This window comes from Macrobrachium rosenbergii, chromosome 51 (genome assembly GCF_040412425.1).
Source record: "Macrobrachium rosenbergii isolate ZJJX-2024 chromosome 51, ASM4041242v1, whole genome shotgun sequence".
Lineage (NCBI taxonomy): Eukaryota > Metazoa > Arthropoda > Malacostraca > Decapoda > Palaemonidae > Macrobrachium > Macrobrachium rosenbergii.
In genome coordinates, this window is record NC_089791.1 from 58,922,883 (window position 1) to 58,946,372 (window position 23,490).

At 35.5% G+C, this 23,490-nt stretch overlaps 1 protein-coding gene across 1 annotated transcript in view; it reads right to left on the minus strand.

The window, feature by feature from the left end:
- LOC136833067 (solute carrier family 13 member 2-like) overlaps nt 1–22,410 on the minus strand; it is a 153,139-nt gene extending 130,729 nt beyond the window's left edge. The window contains exon 1 of the mRNA XM_067094713.1: nt 21,826–22,410. The gene's annotated coding sequence lies outside the window, so the exon portion shown is untranslated. The remainder of the gene's footprint in view (nt 1–21,825) is intronic.
- Nucleotides 22,411–23,490: the final 1,080 nt, after the last annotated feature.

Sequence of the window (23,490 nt, forward strand, 5' to 3'; positions counted from 1 at the left end):
ATATACTTATAGATTTATTCCTCAGCACATTTTAGATTAAACAGAATTTGATACGGGTTACATATTTTGGGAACTTGTATTTTGTAGTATTTAACCAAACATCTTATGATTAAGATCAAGAGTATACTATTTTCGTTACCCCAGAATTTATGTCCTCTCCACTGATCATTTTGTATGTCGGAAGACCAGAGATGAACATTTATCCCTCGAAAAAGATAATAGGGTGCAAGGAAGAAAGAGCACGTGAATGATGTTTTGAAAGTGCTTTACATAAACTGCGCATTTCTTGACATTCCCAGATTAACCTACAAAACTGTATCATACAGATATTCGAGCAAAAATTTTTCCAAGTAAATCCACGCATCGTGTTTCCTTTTTCTCTCTGTCGGTAGATTCCTCCTACCATAAGTGATCTTTAGCATACCAAATGCAACAGTTAATTCTATTTTTTAATTAACGAAACATATGTATCGTGTATATTGTCGGTTGAAGTACCATATTTATCTTTCTGTCTGCAATGCTTAATTTTCTGTCGTCACTGCTACTTCGACAAAGTCTATAGGTCTATAGGTCTCTTACATTCTTTAACACCTTTCAACACTTGTGGGTCGGCCTGGCATAAGGCCTGTTTAATCTAAACTACCCACCAACTTTATTCTTCAGTAATTTATTAAAATACGTCTCGGAATTTTTAGTTAGTATTTACAAAATAAAAAAAAAATAGACTACGCTTTCCCACGCTCAGCAAAAGTATGTATTGCTCTATTATTTCTTCGAAGGAAATATGACATCATGAAAAAAAGATCCGCTATGTAGCAGTTAAACAAATCAAGTAGTTCATTACTTGTAGTCATTTGAAACGTGCACGAGTATTCATTACCAGGAGGCTTTTGTAAGAGCATGATTTTTTACTTTATCAACTTGTTCAAGGATAGAGCATTCCCTGCTAGTGGCCATACACACAAAAACAAACAAATGCCATCATCCGTTTGCAATCTGTACTATAATTGAATGCAGGTTAACAGCGGACACGATGATTGCCAAGGCTACAGGCTAAGTCTGTTAATAAGAGCGACTAAACACCAGCTATGTGAACGTATTTCAAGTATAAAAAATAAGCAGAGACCCGGAAAGCAACAATATGCAAAACAAAGGCTATTCTCGTGTCGGAAGCGAAGACGAAGTAACTATTTCACGATGGAAACCAAATGAGGTTGTGAAGGATTCACAGATACCATGGAGAGGTGTCACTGATCCGTGCACCCTCATAGTGCTCAGTTGACTATGCAAGTGACGTGCTTTACTGACCTTGATATAAAGGGTCCTCATTCTCACAAAGGACACCAGCGGGGTTTCTAACAATCTCATGCTCACCGAAACAAACACTTATCCCATTAATACCGGTGCAAAAATTTTTATAATACCCATCAGAGATATTGATATAAATATTTCACAAAAAATAAACTCTTTAGTGGTACAACGACGCCTCTATAAAGGAAGCATTATAGGTGGTTAAATCTAAATGACATACATCCATTAGCCCATTCATAGAATTACGGTGGCTGACAGCGAGACAATAAATTTATGACTGAAGCATGAACAATCCAGACTCCATCTTCAGACTCTCTCTCGCTCCCTCTCTCTCTTGCACGCACACACAAGCAACCTCGAGAAATTACAAGTGCAACAATGGACGGAGCGAAGGTGAAGGGCGTCATGACTAGTGCCTCTTCCTGCCTTTTGCAACTACTTGCTGCTGGGAACCATTGATTGTGCAACATGAATTAGTTTCTTTTACTTTTGTTTTTTATTACATTTCAACGCCACTTTTGGTTGAAGGAATTTTTTCCTTTAACAGTTATGTGTGTATATATATATATATATATATATATATATATATATATATATATATATATATATATATATATATATATATATATATATATATATATAACTGTTAAAGAAAAACAATCCTTTAACCAAAAGTAGTGTTGGAATGTAATAAAGAACCAAAAGTAAAAGAAACTAATTCATGTTGCACAATCAATGGTTCCCAACAGCAAGTAGTTGTAAAAGGTAGAAAGAGGTACTAGTCATATATATATATATATATATATATATATATATATATATATATATATATATATGACTAATGCCTCTATATATATACACACACACACACACATATATATATATATATATATATATATATATATATATATATATATATATATATATATATAGTATTTAGTCACGATAAGGATAAAACAACGAAGTGTGAGATTTTTAGCCTTTTTTAATTCTAAAGGATTTATTATTATTATTATTATTATTATTATTATTATTATTATTATTATTATTATTATTATTATTATTATTATTATTATTAATTTTTAATTCTAAAATTTATTATCCCTTCCATCTGTATTATTAATTATTATGTATATATATATTATATATATTGTAAATATATATATATATATATATATATATATGTATATATATATATATATATATATATATATATATATATATATATATATATATATATATATATGTATACATACATAAGAAATACAGAGTATATGGCCACGACAAACGTTTACAAGGGAGTGCAAGATCTCTCGCCTTTTACTCTAAGGCATTGCAAGCAAACTCAATCTCACCCTACACAGGGGGTGCAAAGGTACAGCCACCGTAGTCCGTACTCCTGCGTGTCGTAAAAAGCGACTGAAAGGCCAACAACTGCTGTCTTGCAGATAGACCTTTTTAGTCAAAAAGAAACTAAGGTAAACAACTGCAAGTGCTTGCTGTCGTGAAAATCTAGAAATCATGCTGGAATGCGCTGGAGAAACGCATCAAGGCAACCTACCCATTAGCTTGCGGATGGGAGGGGATGAAGATTTTCAAGCAAAAAAAAAATAATAATAATTATAAATGCTTTAGAATTAAAGGCTAAAAATATCACACTTTGTTGCTTCACTCTTATCGTGACTAAATACTCTATATAAATCATATATATATATATATATATATATATATATATATATATATATATATATATATATATATATATATATATATATATATATATATATATATATATATATATATATATATATATACATATATATGTATATGTGTGTGTGTGTGTGTATAAACGACTATAGTCACTTTTGTATATGCTTCTTTTACCACACATTTCCACAGGTGACTTTATTTCCAAGCCATTGACGAAGGACTGATGCACAGTATTAGATTAAGTCACAAATATGTACACTACAGGGACAGTATTGACGAAGATACAGAACCGTTTGAGACTGCAGATCCACCCACAGCCGGGTGGCAGGGTAGGAGTGGCCTTCAAAATTCATTTAGCTAAAAATCACAATACGTTTATCAGTAGTGTCCCCTGAGGTATGTTGTGATTTTTAGCCAAATGAGTTTTGAAGGCCACTCCTACCCTGACACCCGGCTGTGGGTGGATATGTAGTCTCAAACGGTTGTGTATGTTCGTCAGTACTGTTTCTGTAGTATATATATCTGTGACTTCTAATACTATGTATCAGTCCTTCGTCAATGGCTTGGAAATAAAGTTGAAACTAGTCAGGACCTACACCTCGTCTCTTATTTTTCGAGTGGTAATGTGTGATTGATATATGTATATATATATATATATATATATATATATATATATATATATATATATATATATATATATATATATATATATATATATATATATATATATATATATATATATATATATACATATACATATATATATATAAATATATATATATATATATATATATATATATATATATATATATATATATATATATATATATGTATATATACATATATATTCATATATATGTATATATATATATATATATATATATATATATATATATATATATATATATATATATATATATAAAAGCAGAGTATTTAGTCACGACAAGAATAAACCAACGAAGTGTGAGATTTTTAGCATTTAATTCTAAAGCACTTATTATTATTATTATTATTATTATTATTATTATTATTATTATTATTATTATTATTATTATTATTATTATTATTATTATTATTATTATTTGCTTGAAAATCTCATCCCCCTCCCATTCGTAAGCTAGAGGGGTGTGTATATATATATATATATATATATATATATATATATATATATATATATATATATATGTGTGTGTGTGTGTGTGTGTGTGTGTGTGTGTGTGTGTGTGTGTGTGTGTGTGTGTACTGTATATACTAAGTTTCCTTGGCTTCGATGACCATAGGCGGTAGGAAGCCATTTTAAAGTATCACATCAATAAGAAGACATCAATCAGTCATTCAACTACGACGTGGGGACGATAGTTTGCCTTCAATCCACCACGGTCGTCACGGGGGATGGCGTTGAAGGGCATCAACCTTTCCAAGGTTGATGCCCTTCGACGTCTGCATTCATATCGAGAAGTTACGATTAAATAAGGGCTGACTAAGTGCAACGTGCTAGAATTATCATGAACACGTTATCGTTATCAGATGATTCACCAGTTTTGCCACAGTCGCCTACTGTGTCTCAATCCCGACCGAAGGATGTGAATAAAGACGACAACAGCAACTGACACCTGTCAAGCGAGTTTGTTGCTTCACAGACTAATTTAGTATCATTTATCAGGTAACGTGACGTCTTTGGTGAAGAAAGTCAGGATATAAATAAGACACTGATGCAGTCGAGGTGTTTCATTGCTGCTGATGTCCATAGGTCCATATCAGGCATCCATCCTCCGTCACCACCTTAATACGGGGCAAGGGCCTTCCTGGCACACAGCCGGTTCGGTCTAAGACAACCGCCAACCAGCTACAGCAGTGACCCAGAAATCATTAAAAGAGAGAGACAGAGACTCTTAGCAAATGTTTTATATTATCGCAGATTACGAAACGAGTCTCCATTTCCTGTGTTCACGGAAGAGTATCTTTCATTTTCAGGCATTCTCTTCCCTTCTAACATGCGAGCGCCTCATTCCGAAACCACTGTCAAGGCCTACGGACCTTGTCCTCAGTGGCCGAGTTTCTTCATACTTCATAAACAAGCAGCCCAGAGAAAGTATCGCTTTACGATATTTACTGGTGCCGTGGTGTCCTTGATTCGTATGAATTAAGAATACTTAATGAGTGATGAAGATCCACGAGGTTACAAGCCATGGATAATCTCAATAAAACTGGCGTTGATGAATATTATTTCGTTAGGCCTGAGAATAAACAAACCTGGCGATTATTATAAATTAGATGACTGCTGAAAATAAAAAAAGCTGACTGCCCAGACTGATCTTCGCAGCGTTTGCCAATAAAACATACGCAGTGAAAAACAGCCGGAAACGAGTTTTCTTAAAAATGAAGGTTCTGGCAACTTAACAACCATTTACACTTATTTTCATTTGGTTTGTTAATTACATTACAACTATTTTCTATCATATTCTTTTCTTTATGTCATCACTGTTGTCTGTTTCTCTCGTATGACAGCACCCGCTATGAAGGGAAAATGAAAAAATGCGGAAAAGGCGACTCGTTGTTTGGCACCACTTAGAGATGGCCAGCGAATCTATTTCCCCCACGAATATTGCAACACCAGAAGTCCATTTTAACATCGATGGCATTGATACTACTGTAGTGGCCTCTCTACTGTACTTAATTCCTCCCATTAAGAAGGAACTGTTATTAGCTAATAGAAGAAGGCTGTTATTTGTGGAAAGGACCAGGGATGGAAGTTATCATCCTAAATATCACATAATTATTTATAAAGATGAAATTTTCAGCAAGCTTCCATAACACTAGTTATAAGCTGAGAAAATAATAAATAGAAGTAAATATTTAAACTATATGTTGAGTTTGAAGCAAGGCTTTTATTGTATTAACAACTCAACATCGGACACTAACGAGCTACTGTGGTTGCAAATTTTGCGTAATTCTGTGCTAACATCTCGTTAGAAAAATTAGCTTTGTCATAAATATCATTATTAAAGTAGCATTACTACGACTGTTATATATATATATATATATATATATATATATATATATATATATATATATATATATATATATATATATATATATATATATATATATATATATATATATATAACCACTTAAGGACGTGATTCATTTATCATACATTGCCACAGGTGAAAAATAAGAGACGGGGTGTAGGTCCTGACTGGTTTCGACTTTATTTCCAAGCCATTGACGAAGGACTGATACATAGTATTAGAAGTCACAAATATATATACTACAGAGACAGTACTGACGAACATACACAACCGTTTGAGACTACAGATCCACCCACAGCCGGGTGTCAAGGTAGCAGTGGCCTTCAAAATTCATTTGGTTAAAAATCACAATATACTCTCAAAGGACAAAACCGATAAACGTACCGACCATAGGAGACTACAGATCCACACCTGACAGGTATCAGAGAGGCGGGGTTGGAAAACTCATTAGCACTGCTGCCCCCGTACTGTGTTTACAAATATGATAATCCTATTTCCTTACATCTCTACTGCCTACCTTAAAATTTAAACAATTTACAAATTTATTTTGATATTAAAGGATCAATTTTATACCTCCCTTGACTGATATTCAAATTATGGCTGTAACTTTCTTTTATAAAGCTAGATTCAATGATATTCCTTTCTAGTGCGTAATTAGAATACCCAGTCCTTTTTGCCCCTTCCCAGTTGATAGCATGACTGTTCTCACTAACATGTACAAAAATACCACTGTTCCCCTGAGTATATCTCACATATTTTTATGTTGTTCGATTCTCTTTCCAGTACTTTACCCATTTGGACAATATAAAAGTTGTCACAAGACTGACATAGAATTTTATATACCTAACCTTTACTGTAGTATTGTCGGGAGGTTCTTGATAAGTACGTTTCATTGCTTTATTGTTCTTAAAGGCGCGACATTAACACCAAAATTGTTAAGAAGATGGGGGATATCTTTCATATTATTATACGGTAGTACAAGCAAATTTTTTGTGCTGTAAGGTTCTACTTGGTTTTGATGCATAGTCTTTTTTGCCGCTTCTAATGTATTTTTAATACACTGTCAGGATATTTCAATTTCTTGCCTGTATTCCTAATCTTATCTATTTCCTCATCAATATGTTCAGGGCTACACACACGTAATGCTCTTAAAAACATAGATGTACAGTAAACACTGATTTTTTTACCTTATTGCTTTGACTAGAACAGAAATGCACACAGGAAGAAATATTAGCAAGTTTTCTGTAAACACTATATTTAAACTCATTACTGTTTCCTCGTAAGAAGACATCCAAAAAAGGTAAGCATCCATCATTTTCCATTTCCATAGTGAATTTAATTGATGGTGCTAATTGATTTAACTTGGCAAAAAGATATTTACATCTTCGTCAAAGTCTTGGAAATAAAGTCGAAACCGGTCAAGACTTACATCCCTTCTCTTATTTTTCACCCGTGGCAATGCGTGATTTTATATATATATATATATATATATATATATATATATATATATATATATATATATATATATATATATATATACATATATATATATATATATATATACATATATATATATATATATATATATATATATATATATATATATATATATATATATATATATATATATATATATATATATATATATATATATATATATATATATATATATATATATATATATATATATATATATATATATATATATATATATATATATATATAGAGAGAGAGAGAGAGAGAGAGAGAGAGAGAGAGAGAGAGAGAGAGAGATGTATTATATACACACATGTATATATACGGTGTATATATCATGTGTGTATGTATGTGTGTGCGTGCACGCGTGTGTCCGCGTGTGTGCACGCGTGTGTCCGCGTGTGTGCACGTGTATGTGCGCGTGCGTGCGTGGATAACGAACCACTTTGCGTAGTTCAAATACGGGCGATGACATCACCAACAAGCAGATCACACTGGTATTTCCTTTGTTTATTTCGCGTATTCGAGATTAAAAACTGCGTTATTTACGATTGTCGACATTTGTTAACCGCTATGAAGGTCAAGTGAGCCTTTCATCTCGTTATCAATGACGTCAGCCTAAATATGGAAATACGTCATCGGTATTTCCCAGAATGACTCCCGTTTCCTATGACACGAGATCAGCTGAAACCGTGAAGCGGTTTCTCGACAACGTTCGATATTGTGGTGAAGTTGCCAAGGTGCTTTTCTTCCCTGACTGGGGTAACCACGGTCCACACAAAACACCCCCCCTTCACTCCTTCCCTTGTAAACCACCCAGCACCTCACCCACGTCAGGATAACGGCGAAGGGGCTCCTATAAAGTGGCGCATTAGCGGTTACAATTCACTATTTTATTTGTTTGGGCGAGTGTTACTGTAGATTATAATGTATATAGTTCACTCTTCAAGTAGTAAAGTTTGAAAGAGAATGAATTTAGAGGAAATAACACCGTGACATCATTTGATTTTCTTTCTGAACAACAAAGAAACCGAGCAAGAAAAGGACTTATTTTCTCTTTTTGTAATGAGCTTGTCAGGCCTACGGCCTACTTGCTCTACTGAAAGTAATTCAGGATGAATTCCTTCTATTGTGCGAGCTTATTAAAAGCCAATTTCTAAAGACCTTCCCACGTACGTCTCTCTTTAACAATGGTATCCCGTGTTACCAGAATAAAAAAGAAAGTGCCATCGATAAAAGATAACGCACGATCGTTTTATGTAAACCTGTTTGTGAGGTTCGTTAACACTTCATTCTTTTGGTGGCGCGTTCGCCTTTGTCTTACTTATACATGTTGGGCATCGATTTATATATATATATATATATATATATATATATATATATATATATATATATATATATATGTGTGTGTGTGTGTGTGTGTGTGTGTGTGTGTGATTATAATTACTCTAACACGTGATTTATGTACTCTGCAGGCTACATACAGTAGGCTATATATATATATATATATATATATATATATATATATATATATATATATATATATATATATATATATATATATATATATATATATATATATAAAACCACAATGCCCAATAAACGTCTCAAATTCTTCACACTTTTTGGATACGCTTGTTACTTGCAAAGCCTGAGATCTAATCTAAATGCAAGAATATGAGGAAATTCTGACGTACATAGCAGGATTCGAAACCACATCCGGAATATTACAACGAGGTCACGTTGCCGCCCATGCTCACCAAAAGGATAAGTTGAATGCCGCTCATACATACATACATACATATAACTGTCAGATACATTTGACAAAAGTGGAATAGACCCATCCTCATTGTGGTTATTACAATTACTCACGTATGCCTAAAAAAAAACAATAAAAAAGATTACTCACGATGGTGACAATGGGTCTATTCCAGCTTTGATAAATGCATCTGAATTCTACAGATATATGTAGATTTTGATCCTTCTCGTGGTCAGGTTTGCAGCATGACCTCGTTCTGATATTTCGGATACGGGTTCGAATCCCGTTACGGACGTCAGAATCTCTTCATATTTTGGTATTTGTATCTTTGGTTTGTAGTGACAAGCGTATCCAAAAAGTATGAAGAATTCGAGAAGTTAAGAGGGCATTGTGTTTATTACAACTACATACGTATCTGCTAAAAAAAGTGTGTATATTTGTATACAAGGCTTATTGTGATTCGAAAAATCGAAAGGTTAACAGCATCTGAAGCCGAGGCTACGCCTCTTAGGAGACAAGGCTATACACACACACACACACACACACACACACACACATATATATATATATATATATATATATATATATATATATATATATATATATATATATATATATATATATATATATGAAAAAAGATGCTCTTTTTTTAAATCATTCTAATTTTTTCTGTGCTCTGAGCGGCTGTGTATTTCCAGGAAGGAAGAAATGCACCTAGGATCTTTGATGACGACACTCGTGATGATTCTCAGTGTGCTCCGAATTTCGGTGAAACTGTTTGTGAGCAATCCATTGATGGAGGAACAATAGACGAAAATGACATCGATTCCTTTTATTTATTTATTTATTTTTAAAGAATTATGGAGAGAAAACCCTTCCTTATTGGAAGAATGTTATGAAATATATTACAATGTAATTTGATACATAGGTGCGCGTTACACTTGCATCACGTTTCCCTCGACGATCTGACCGTTGCCGTACCTTACGTAATTCTAACGCCTACCGATCTATACTTTGAGTATGCTGTATATATGTTGTTAGCAACGGGTTTTTTGGAAGTTAAGATTTGAAGACGTAGATTCCCATACAATACGCACGATATTCCCGTGTGGTGTAATTTAGATAAGCCCTTCACCTTTACATAAATAGACATACCCACACACCCTGTAACGCAGAATTTACCGTGTGCATCGTACGGCTCGGTATGATACTGACGTCATGTTATCGACATATCTTCAAGTTTTTTTTCACCTGTCAATTACATGGGCTGTTTGCAACGTTTGGCTCTCTCTCTCTCTCTCTCTCTCTCTCTCTCTCTCTCTCTCTCTCTCGTTATCTTGACCGAGAGGATGGTTTATCAACAAAAAGCCAGGTAGAGGAATCAGAAAATATTGTTTCTGGGAGTCTGACCTTGTCATGAATGATTGTCACGCTGACATCCTCAGCTGTAAAATCTATAGCTAAAGCATGTCGAAGGAATTGGATTCAATGTAGTTTCCAGGAAATTTAAAACAAAGACATCTATAATGCACGTGCAATGACCCGCCCCTATGTCACTGCCCTGAAAGGTAGGTAGGTACTCCTAGCCAGCTGGCTGCTTGGTTGCTGCACCCCACACTTGCACGAGATACACAAGTACGCTCATGTGAGTACATACATGTGCTCACATGGTGTCTCTCCCCGTCTAGACCCGGCCAAGTGCAACAGCTTTGTTCTTTAGTACTTTGCCCGTCACATGTTTAGACAAAAGTAAAACACAGATGCACATTCAGTTGCCACCTTCGTTTATTTCCCGCTCGTACCATGAACCTTGTCATGGACGTTGAATTTATTTTCTCATTGTAAGCTTTATTTGTTTATTTTGATAGTACTTTATGTATAGTGATTCAAATAATTTTGATCTACGGAAGTGATATAAACTTGCTTCACTTGCGCATGCGCTTACGAGAAGTTAGTTAGGTTAGGCGAAGTTCTTTTAGTTTAGCTACTTTCCATACCATCAAAAACATTATGAAAACTTGCGTGATCTGAGTTGTTTCTGTTGTGAAAATCCCAACAGTTAAAATGCATTGCAGAACTAAAGTCAAGGTTTATCGGAAACAGTATATCGTAACAACTGCAGTTGGTGTCAGATTAAGATGGCCTTATGCCAACACTGGCTGTTTTGCTCTGTTGAGCATGGTAACTGCTAAACACGAAAGAAACTGCAGAAAACTGCGTGTGTGCGATCCCTTAAATTCACCTCTAAGATTATCTGCATAATGGAAGCCTAATAAGGTCTGGTTCGCCGGCAAGCTTACACTGATAAAAAGAAAGAAAAAAGACAGGCAATGAGTGCCGGCTTCCTTAGCAAAATGTTGGTGACTTCTTGGCAACTTACTTATTTTTACTGAAGACTATGAAGATAATCGCGTCCGTTATAGAACCTTTCCTTGGGTTTTAAACCTTTACCTATTTGTACACAGGCAAGTGAAATCCTTCAACTGCACTTCTATCAGCGCATAAAGAAAAGGGTCTAATTTATCATTATTGCCACATAGGCATCCAAATAATCACCTAATTGTACCTATTATTCGCTCGACTGTACAAGAACTCGCATGCGCCTTCAGCATACTTGATGCTAATCAGGCAGATTCGGCCAGTACAAGTCCTGAGTAATTTACCTCGCGAATAGGCTTCTTTCATTGTAGCACAACCCAGGAGCATTTTTATATTGAAAAATCTCATTCTAATATTCGTGATTTCCAATAAGATATTGGTTTAAAAGTTACACCTAAATGATTCGTTGAGACTGACCAACGTAGCGTATACTTTCTCTTTCTCTTACTCAACAAACACAGTGGACTTATGTAAGACGATTCGTCCCACACATTATTTTTTAATAATGCGAGTTAAAGCTGTATTTACAGTATACAACTCTGTATTTATCAGCATTTTCCAACGACAGAAGGTAATTTTGATCTGAACTACAATTACTCGTCTTTATATTTCGTCTAAACATTGAAATGAATGTTTTTACTGTAGGAGTGACCGATAACGGAGGCTATCATATTCAGCTTTATTAACGTAATATGTAAAGTGTTTATATGCAGACCAGATGTATAGCACGTTGTACTGCTAATTTTTATTCTCCCGTATATTATTTATTTAAAGTTAAGAGTTCAGCCTAAAAAATTAAAGCAAATAACATTTTACTTTGTTCATTATAGATATATTTACATTACTGCTAAATACTATTGCCCACATCATCAGTTATATTATGGCAAACATTTTGACGGGTATTGATCACTCATTACCTGCAGTTCCTTTTACTCCCCCCCCACCCTCTCTCTCTCTCTCTCTCTCTCTCTCTCTCTGAGCCCCCATGCAAGTTCCGACTCGAAACGATCGATTAACAACAAGGGTAAGTAATCATTCACGGCTTGGATATAGTATTTTAAATACCGTTCATGTTCCAACCCGTTCGGGGATCGAACACAGGTTGCTCAACTAGTGAGCCAAGCGCGCTGCCATTGCACCACGAGGACAGGTGGAAATTAAGAGATGATAAATGGATAATAGATGAAAATTCCAATCTGGTTTCACACTCGAGGAAGGCGTGGTACTCAAGCAAACAAATAGAGTAAAAGGGGAAAAGTTATATAATAGTTTACTATGAAATTCTCTCTCTCTCTCTCTCTCTCTCTCTCTCTCTCTCTCTCTCTCTCTCTCTCTCTCTCTCCTATGGTGTATCCTAAATGACTAAGAACTACTGGACAAAGAAATTAAAAGACCTTTGAAAGATTAAACAGAAATATATTCTAGAGGCTATGATTAGCGGACACATTCGCATTCTGCTTATTTCGCATAGGAAATTAATCACTTGTATTAATTAACAGAGTTTACTAGATAGTTTCTCTCATACTCGGGAACAATATCGGAACTACCATGCATTTAAATTTTAAATACAAGAAGTGGATGAGGAAATCAAGTACAGAATGGAAATTATTATTATTCGGGTGCAGTATACTGCCTCTGTCCACCAGGGAGTGAGTGGTCATTGCTGGTCGGGGGAGCCATTAAACGTCCTTGTTTGGGGAGGAGGATTATCTGGATGATTATGCCCCCCGCGTTGTTTTGCCCCTATTTGGTTAAAGACATTTTTGCTCGGAGCATCTGCGCGGAATTCGCAAAGCCACGTGGTACATGATTGTTGTTTCTAGGAAGTTGCTGTTTTGTCTTTTGTTTTGTTTTGCTGTGTCTTAGGCAGGAATTTTGCCACGCTTATCTTAGCTTAAATTTATATCGATTGATATTTTTTGTTTCTTTTTTAGGGTAAATAAGGATGGAGTGATTGATTCACGGAACTTTTGTTATAAAGTCAAGCACCTGAGCTACTTTCAATCAATCAGCGCTTAAGAAAATGAAGAGCGGGAGTTGGAGTGGCTGGACAGCAAGATGGAAAATGGGAAGTGGGAACGGAGGTAAAGTAAAAGGCTAATAAGTGGGCCAGGCTAGGGGCCGAAGGGTCGCTGCGAAACAGTCTTCCGTAATGCTTAAGGTGGAAGGTTAAATAAAGGAGCGAATTTTCTTAAACACAGAAGCACGCATGATTTTTATCCTAAAGAACCGAAGTTACTTGACTGATCGGAGTATCCGTGACGCCATCTCTGGCTCCCTAATAATCGCCTTTATTTGCCTCGAAGCCATCTGTGAATAATGTAACCATTGCAAAAATTTAACTAAAGCTAAAGTTTATTTGTCCAAAACTAGGGATGCACACTATATAATGCATACTGTGACATCCCACAATCTTGATTTTACTGAAACACACTTAATTTGCTTTAACTTTTGCTGTATTCATATTTGTTGTTGGTTTTCTATGCTTTCCCATTTACGTTTTTTATTTTCTTTGTTCTGTTCTGTCCCTTTTCATAATGTAGTCTTTCTTTTTTTAACAACGCTTACAGAGCAAGTTCTCGGCCGCTTGGCCTTTGTCACAGATGTTTGTTTGCTTCGAATAACAATAATGAGAGGGTTCCAGTTTTGCTGTGTTATAACTGGTGTAAGTTTGCTCAGTAACTGAATGTATATATGTATGTATGTCTGCATGTATGTTTATTCATAAAGATGAATTAACATCCTACCCCAAACGCAATTTGTAATTATAATATATTGAATTCTTAATTTAGCACGGACGAATTGTTTTGATCAGCCTAATGCTTCTATCCCCAGATTTAGAATCTTCACCTGCGGGTTTCCTTTTCCAATGATCTCTGTTCAAGTCTTGAGTACGAAAAGTTTCTGATAATCAGATTCTCTTCAGAAAGCAGACCGTACTGGTGTGAAAAGCTTTAAACACAGAAAGTTTATCTTGGAATGAGAAAATTGTGACATATATGTGTCTATAGGAATGATTGTATTTCAGCAGTAAAAGTCTTCTTCACGTTTAATTAATATCTATATGCAAGCTGTACACGCTGAATATTTTCATTTTAGGTATGAAAACGTGCCCACTAATTGGACGCTATCAGATGTAATAGTTGAAGGCGTTGCTATTCCAACCGATTAAAAATAAACTTCCGTCGTTCTCGTAAAATTAATGAATGCCTGCACCTCCTCCTCCTAGCGAATCAACAGGGCGAACTGGCTTCATCTATTGTCTCCGGGAGACAAAAATAGCAGCTGGTAGGTGAGGACACGTGTTTACTGGACTCGGATCCTCTGAGTATGATAATTAAAGACGCAAACAGCGGCCTCAAGGGGAAGTTAGCACTCAAAGTGAAGAAGCGACGTAGATGGATGCGTCTTTTCTTATAAAGGAGAGAAATGAACTACACGATGGTTTTATTTTCTTCTTAAGAATTGTCTTTGATGAGAAATCATCTTTTCGTAACTTCGAATAATTTAACATTGATAATAATAATGCTAGAAAACAGTGCGATGCTCGTTTAATAAGAGTACTAAACCTTACCCTACTACAAGTTTCAAGCTAATTTGAACATTACTTTTTCCGAGGGGAAAAATAATGCGAAGAAGCTTTGTTTCTGCTATTTATGGCTTCCCAAGTGCCACCCTGCACGTGCAGCCTCTGCCTTAAAACTACGACGAGCAGATTGTACCCTACGACATAATTAATCAGTTTGCATCTCATAATTCATTTACCCTTCTCTCTCTCTCTCTCTCTCTCTCTCTCTCTCTCTCTCTCTCTCCCGACACACACACACACAAATCTTGTTTACAAATAGCTACAGATGTTTCTTATCTTTTTTGGTTTCTTTAAGAGATTCCGAAATGTTCTTTCTTTAAAGATTTCCGAGTCACCACATTCGAGGTGTGCGAGTTTTTTTTTCTGTGTCTGGGTAGAAGGGCAGTTATTTCAGAAAAAAAAACAATAACAAATTAAAAAGGTAATTAATGTACCTGTAACGTGAATTTGTGAATCGACATCTCGATAATTGTATTAATATGAGTGTGTATGTGATTACATATAGGTGTTAAAGTGTTTTCATAAATGGAATCATCGCCACTTTTAGATAGGCACTTCTATAAACGTCTTTCGCCTTCAATGCTTTGGCGTTTTCAACGAGTCAGTCTTTCCTAGTTTATTACCAATGAGTTTTTTCTTTCATTATTTTTGCGAAGCCCCTTTTCTTAATTACAATATTCTCTTATAAAAATATCTACTAACTTCCCTCATGTAAGCCTCTAAAGTGCACCCTTGTTCATTGTGTGATCTGTCCATTAATATTTCACTCGTAACCTCCAAGCTTCCACAATGATATTAAAATGGCATAAACTGATGGAAAGCAATATTTTGCTCCATCTAGGAGAATGCGCACATAAAAAAATTTATCAGTTAAAATAAAAACATAGTAACTTCAACAATTTATCCATAGACCACTTCTCACTTACTAGATGCTTGCATTATATAAGTACACATTTTTAACGATGCGCTAATGTTCTCTTAGGTAAGTACAACTGCTGTTTTAAAGCTGGTTCTCTCATAACACAGAGGTCTTCACACATGCCTTGTGCGAGTTTCCCAATTTTACTTATAATTTTTACTAAAGTCACCCGACACGGTTGATTTTGTATTCTATTTATACTAAAATTTTCAAGGTGACTTTGTTTCAAGATGGTCAAAAGCCTGAGTTCAAAATGATCTTAAATTCCCTCGCCAAGCTACGAAATGGAGCACTGAAGTCCCAAAAGGGCCATATGAACTAAAAGTCCAAGATCTGCCCACAGCAATACACCAAAATAGAGGAATGCGCTGAAATTTAAAGGCCAACTAATAGAGCGTTACAAGAATAATCAATGTCCAGGAAAACTTGTCGTTCGTGAAATTACTGGGACAGATGATGACAAAGCAAGCAGAAGCTTGAGCTAACAAGAATATTTAAGGTAAGAAAGATAATGGATTGCAGAAATCATTTCAAAGAAAGTAAAAGCGACACTCTGTGAACTCAAATCCTTCCTGCATGTATGAATGCTGAACTGGAAGATTTGTCAAAATTATTATTGATACAGTGTAAAACAACTTACAGTTAGGGCTGTTTCTAGGTCCACTTTACCTAGAAAATAACCAAAAGGTCATTTGACAAAGGTAATTTGGAAGTAGGTTATGCTTTCCTGAGTCTAAGATGTATTTAACGGCCCTCAAGTCTGGAGATGTCAAAACGAGAGCTTTCCCATTTTTTTTTAAAACAAGACTGCTGATCTCAGAAGATTAGCCGAGCCTTGAAAGTCTTACTTTTGTTTGGAGGAAGGCCAACATAGCTACGTTACCTAAGGGACTAAGCCCATACTCATGTCCCTTTAATATAAGGCGATTTCAGCCCAATTTTATCTGCGGTTTTTGAGAAGCTGCTCTCATAGCTTTTTGTTGAAGATGATAACTTGCTACCAGCATTACAGTTTGGGTTTCGTAAAGGACTTTATATTTGTGGTGCACTCTTGTCAATAAGTACCGTCTTGCAGAGTGCTCTTGATGAGGGTGCAGAGGCATGAATGGTTATTCTAAATTTTAGTGCAGCCTTTGACCATGTGAATCATGAAGCACTTATCTAAAAGCTAAGATTTTTGGGAATTGGTGGATCTTTTAATGACATTTTAAATTAGTTTTTAATAGACAGAACCCAAAGGGTCCGTGTTGATGGCCATCATAGTAGCTTTAGTTACGTCATTTCAGGTGTTCCTCAATGTTGTGTTCTTGGACTTTTGCTATTTATTATCTATCCTGATGACATGTCGCAAGGTCTGGAGAACAAATTGATTGCATATGCCGACGAAGCTACGCTTGTAGTTGTTCCTTCTCAGAGCCTCAGATCTATGGATGCAGAATCGTTGAATAGAGATCTGGTACATATGAGTGGAGTAGGTTTTGGGGCATGAAGATTAACTAATTATAGTAGCTTTAGTATTATCATTTTAGGTGTTCCTCAAGGTAGTGTTTTCGGACCTTTGCTATTCATTATCTAAACTAGAGACATATGGCAAGGTCTGGAGAACAAAATGATTGCATATGCCGATGATGCTACTCTTCTAGTGTCGTTCCATCTCCACGCCTTGAGTCTGCGGTTGCAGGAATCCTTGATAGAGATCTGGCACGTATTCATGAGTGGAGTAGGCTTTGGGGAATGAAGCTTAACCCTTCTAAAACTCAAAGTATGATAGCTAGTCGATACAGAACACTTTTGCCTTTGTACCCTGGTTTATATATAAACGGTACGGTTTTAAATGTCAGTGACGTTTTTTAAGATCTTAGGTGAAACCTTTGATAAGAAGTTGACACTTGAGAAACATATACGTGATACAGCTTCCTCTGTTTCTCAAGAAGTTGGTATCTTGCAAAAATGTTTTAGAATGTTTAGGGATGAAGCTACTATATCAAGGTATTTTAACTCTCTTCTTCTTCCTTTTTTAGAGTACTTTTCTCCATTGTGGTCTTCTGGTGCTGACTGTCATCTAAAACTCTTGGACAGAGTTATGTTATCAGTCAAGTTTATTTTGCCACCTCTTAATGTTGACTTTTAGCATAGATCAGGGGTTCTCAACCTTTTTAATCTTATATACCCCTTGAACTCTTTCAGTATTGGTTACGTGCCCCTTACCCACGATGCAGCATCAGGAGGGGTAAACAGAAATGCATGGTTTTTTACTAAGTTTAAATTATGTAATATATGTGGAGCAGACAAAATTTTCAGTTAGTGAGGGTATGTCACTATGAGGTAGTGTTGATAGGAACTAGTACTTCACAGGGAAACACTATGTGACTGGCTGCTCGCATGCAATACATTTACTAAAACAGAACTATTTCAGACAGTTTTCCATCATTGTGGCAGTGAACTAGTGCTGCTTGCAGCTAGTTGCAACTTGTAACTAGTAAAAGTGATAGTTAAGTCACTCTGTGTGTGAATAGCATATAAAAATAATAAAACAGAACTAAATCAGACATATTTTTCCAGTAACTGTGACTTTGAGGTAGTGGTGCTATATACAGCTTATAACTTAGTTGCTCATGGGGAAATTACTGTGTGCGTGACTAGCGTCACTAGCATGAAAAAAAATAACAAAACGGTATTAAGAAGGCATTGTGTTCCACTGACTGCAAACTAATCCTGATTGTTAAGCCTCCCAACTAGTTATTAGTAACTAGTTACTTACTCATAGGGAAGTTAATGTGTGTGACTGCATTAAAATACAAACATAGATTAATTCAGTGAGATGGTTGGGCCTTTTTTTTTGCCACCAACATGTCAATCCTCGGCACAGTCTTTGAAAGAGCCACTCTTATGTCGTCTTTGACTGCAAGACGTGAACGTAACTTGTTTTTAATCAAGCACAGTGCTGAGAATCCCTGCTCACAGCGGTATGTAGAAGGAAACATCAGGAGGTTCCGTACACATTTCTTTGCTAAAGCAGAATAAGAACTTGCCATTGTTGACCAGAATCTGGTCAATGACAAACTATCGAAAGAATCTTTTACAGTTCAGTCATTGACAAAATACATGTCGGATGTAGGCCACTTTCTACAAACAGGTTTGCAGTTATTCAAAACCGAAGTATTTTAAGAAACGCGTACCCCAGGTTGAGAACCCCTGGCATAGATGTAAAGTGAGTTCATTATGTGTGTTACATGAAGTGTAATACAACAACGAACATCCTCTGCACTCTTCTTGACCCGACCTAGATGTTTTTGCTTGCAGCACAAGGCAGGCTGTTGCAGCCTACAGTATGATGTTCCTAGCAACAACTTTAATACTACTCAAGTTGTTCGGAGTTTTATCATGGCTACAACTAGAATATGGAATAGTTTACCTAGTACAGTTGTGGAATTCTCTGATCTCTAAATATTTAAGCAAGTAATGATGCGAGTGGGACGGACCTCTGTAGTATATTCTATTCACTTTATTAATAGCCTTCTCAATAATGTGTGGTGGACAGAGCAGTTGCATTAGGTGTTGGCGGATCGTGCTGAATTCTTTATCTAAGTACCCATTTGAACATATTCTAAGACCTCTGAGGAATAGGTTGCAGCCGACCATGATCTTATATTCATTTCCTAAGCTACCATGATGTCTCCGTAAAGATCATGGGCGGGTGCAACCTATTCCTCAGGGCGATTAGAATATTTCAAATGGTTACTTAGATAAAGAATCAACACGATTCCCTAACACCTAATGCAACTGCTCTACCAACCACACATTATCAAGAAGGCTATTGATAGTGCGAATAGAATATACTACAGAGGTCCCACTCACAAAAGACAAATAGATTTTAACAACAAAATAAAGCTTCCGTACGATGAAAACACCCAAAAAGCTACAGAACATCTCAGGTCTAATAAATCCTTTTATTTTCCGTCATCCCAAATCCATCGGGAGCTCACTCATTAACATATACTTAAATAAAAGAGGGGAGGAAGCCAGAGTTTACAAGATTCCGTGCAGCAACTGTAATGAGATTTACAGTGGGGAGACGGGTAGATCCATCTCGCAAAGATGAACAGAGCACAAAAGATCAATGCGATATGCTTCAGAGTGTTCGGGGATTTTCCTACACATTAGGGATAAAGGCCATACTATAAACTGGAGTGCAGCAGAGCTAGTTTTCAAAAGTAGCTGTCCCTACAAAAGGAAGATACTGGAATCTGCTATCATCAATCAAACCAACAATATGAACCTGTCAGGAGGACATTGGAAATCCGATGACATTGATGAGTTAATCCTCAGGCCTCTTCTTTAGCAGGTGTTTCAGAAAATACGACCACCAGACGCATCGCCAGACGGGAGTTAATGAGGCCAAAAACACCAGGGAATAGCTTAATTTCCACCCTTCCTGGGTCAACGGTCACTGCATACCTATGGAGACTTACTGCCACACCTATGCCTTGTATATATACTCTTGTAACACATCATCTGTCCATATTTCACCAGTGAACAGGGGCATAGAAGGAAGTGCTCGGAATATATGATTGCAACGTTCATATAAATGTTTTATTGGCCTTTTCCTCTCATATTATACTGTTGTATTACAGTAAAAGACATTCATATATATATATATATATATATATATATATATATATATATATATATATATATATATATATATATATATATATATATATATATATATATATATATATATATATATATATATATATATATATATATACTGTACATTAGTACTGCATAAGGTAATCAGATATACAGGGCACTTAATTAAACGAAACTCAATTTAATCTTGAATGGTTACCACTTAATAATAATAATAATGATAATGATAATAATAATAATAATAATAATAATAATAATAATAATAATAATAATAATAATAATAATAATAATTTATTATTATTATTATTATTACTACTACTTAATTAATCAAGGCAATATTTTGCTTAGTAAGCTTAACACCGAATAGACTGGCCATATTTGAAAAGAAGGAAATATAAAAGAATAAAAATGCTTAAAAACGTACTCCATTTATTAATGTTGGAAGACTGTTCGCAATAAGCTGCAATCCGATTCGCGCAATTTATCTTATCACTGAAATCAAATTCCAGATTTATCTCTTACTTTTTCAGTTACTAAGATCGACGACAAAAATATCAAGGAAAAAATATTTACCAACAATCCTTTTTAACAAAATACATGCAACTTATAAGAACTCGTGAATAGTGTACACATTAAATTCCACAACAAAAGTAAGCGCTAACACTGATATGAAACTAAAAATAAAAGTAAATTCTACGAAGACAAACTTCAGTAAACTTAATAATTCACTGGGAACAACAACTGCTATAACAAGCTTGGGTAAAATGGTACCTATTCTCTGGGCTCCCGTTAATAAACTACGTTATAATGTCAATCGTAAAGAAAATTGACTTACCTGAACTCCTAAGAAACTTAAGAATGTAATTATATAGTTACCGATGATAGCTTTATTGTGCAAAACACTCGCTTACTCTACGCGTCTCTTTCTAGTTAACATAGGTGAATGTGCAGCTAAGTCTAATTCGTAGGTGGAAGTCTATATTGTACATTTACTTACTCAAGATAGCTGTCTCACTAGCGATAGCCCTGGGAATGTCATCCTGACGAGGCCTTTGACTCACTCGATCTTCTGCGGTGGCAGGAGCATCACACCGAAGGCCACTTTCACAGATGGAGTGTCACGACATTGCGATGCCAACCCGGAGAACTTCTTCCAGACCTACTGAACGAGAGAAGGTAATATGTTAACATTTTATTTGCAAGCAATAATGTAAATAAACGAAGTTACAGATCATTTAAGATGATCAAATATTTATCTAAACCTATCAGAAGTGAGGAAAATTTTAAATCTCACTGGAGCCGTTCCAGGTTTGCTAGAGTCAGGTAAATCTATTTCATCTGTAAAAATGACTGGGGAACAGCTACCCAAAAAAAAAAAAAAAAATCGATGCTATTGATGGCAGCCTGTTTTATCTTTCCATTATTCAGTTGTTGGTGGCTCTGGTTCGTTCAATTAAACTTTATATGTAAGACAACCGACGATTATCTTTCTTCTTCTCTAAAGGTCCACCATTGTTGGATCTAATACCCATTCATATAGATCTCACTCTCTCTCTCTCCCCCCTCGCTGCCTGAAGGTCAAATCAATTACAGGCCCGTCTACAAATGCAGTGTCATTATGTTAAAGCAGACAAGAATGCTAATCAATAATGAAAAGCAAACAGGAAGGTCATTCAAGTCACAATTTACATATGTTATCTTAACTAGTGTTCGTCTACAAGCAAATGTTTGAAATGGGCAATTAATGATAACATTTAGTTATCAAGAATTGTCCTTGAAAAATAAACATAAATTCTTACATTGTGATATATAACCAGTCTGTGATTTCAGAAGCTAAGTTCCGAAGTATAACGAATATGAAAAACCACAAAGGCCAGAGAAACAATATCTTCCACAGATAGTTTCGAGACATTACGTCTCCGCTTCAGTGTGGAAAATACTGAAGAGGAGACGTGATGTCTCTCGACTGTCCGTGCAGTATGCCTTCTTTCTCGAATGCGCGAGTTTTCAGTCTGTGATTATACTCGATAAGCTACAAAATTTAGGCGACGGGTTGGGTTGTTTTGGTGCACCTCATCAACGATACATAATGTGTTTAAATCTCGTATCTCTTGTTTTCACGACATTAATATTGTGGCCAGTACATTATCTGTAACTCGTTATTATGGATAAGCCGAGATTCATCAATATTTCTTTCTGCGTCGAAGGATCTGATTCTGATGTCAGGCCAGTTAGTTAGTCACTTAAATCATTAGATAGGCTAATCACAATCAAGGTCTGCTTGAGCCACGTACCCTTCTTCACGTCCAAGAAAGTACCGAAGTACCTTGGCAATTTGGTATATATTTTTTCCTCTGGCTAAAGGAGAGGAAAATATCAATTTAAAACTAAAAGGGAGGGAGAGTAATTGCAAAGCAACAAAAAACTGCGCACACCCATTTACTATTTGTGACTTCCCAAAGCCTTGATATTTTCTATTTTGGAAAAAATCATTACTGATTCATTTAAATGAAAGTGTACATTACTAGCGATTTATCTTACTAATTTCAGAGTTAACTATTGGAAAACTGTTTTTCTTTGGGAGTGCTGTCTCAAGGGGTGGGGGTGAAAAGTGTCCGATCTATTGAACAAAATACATTGTTAACTTCTAGTCATGGATTCC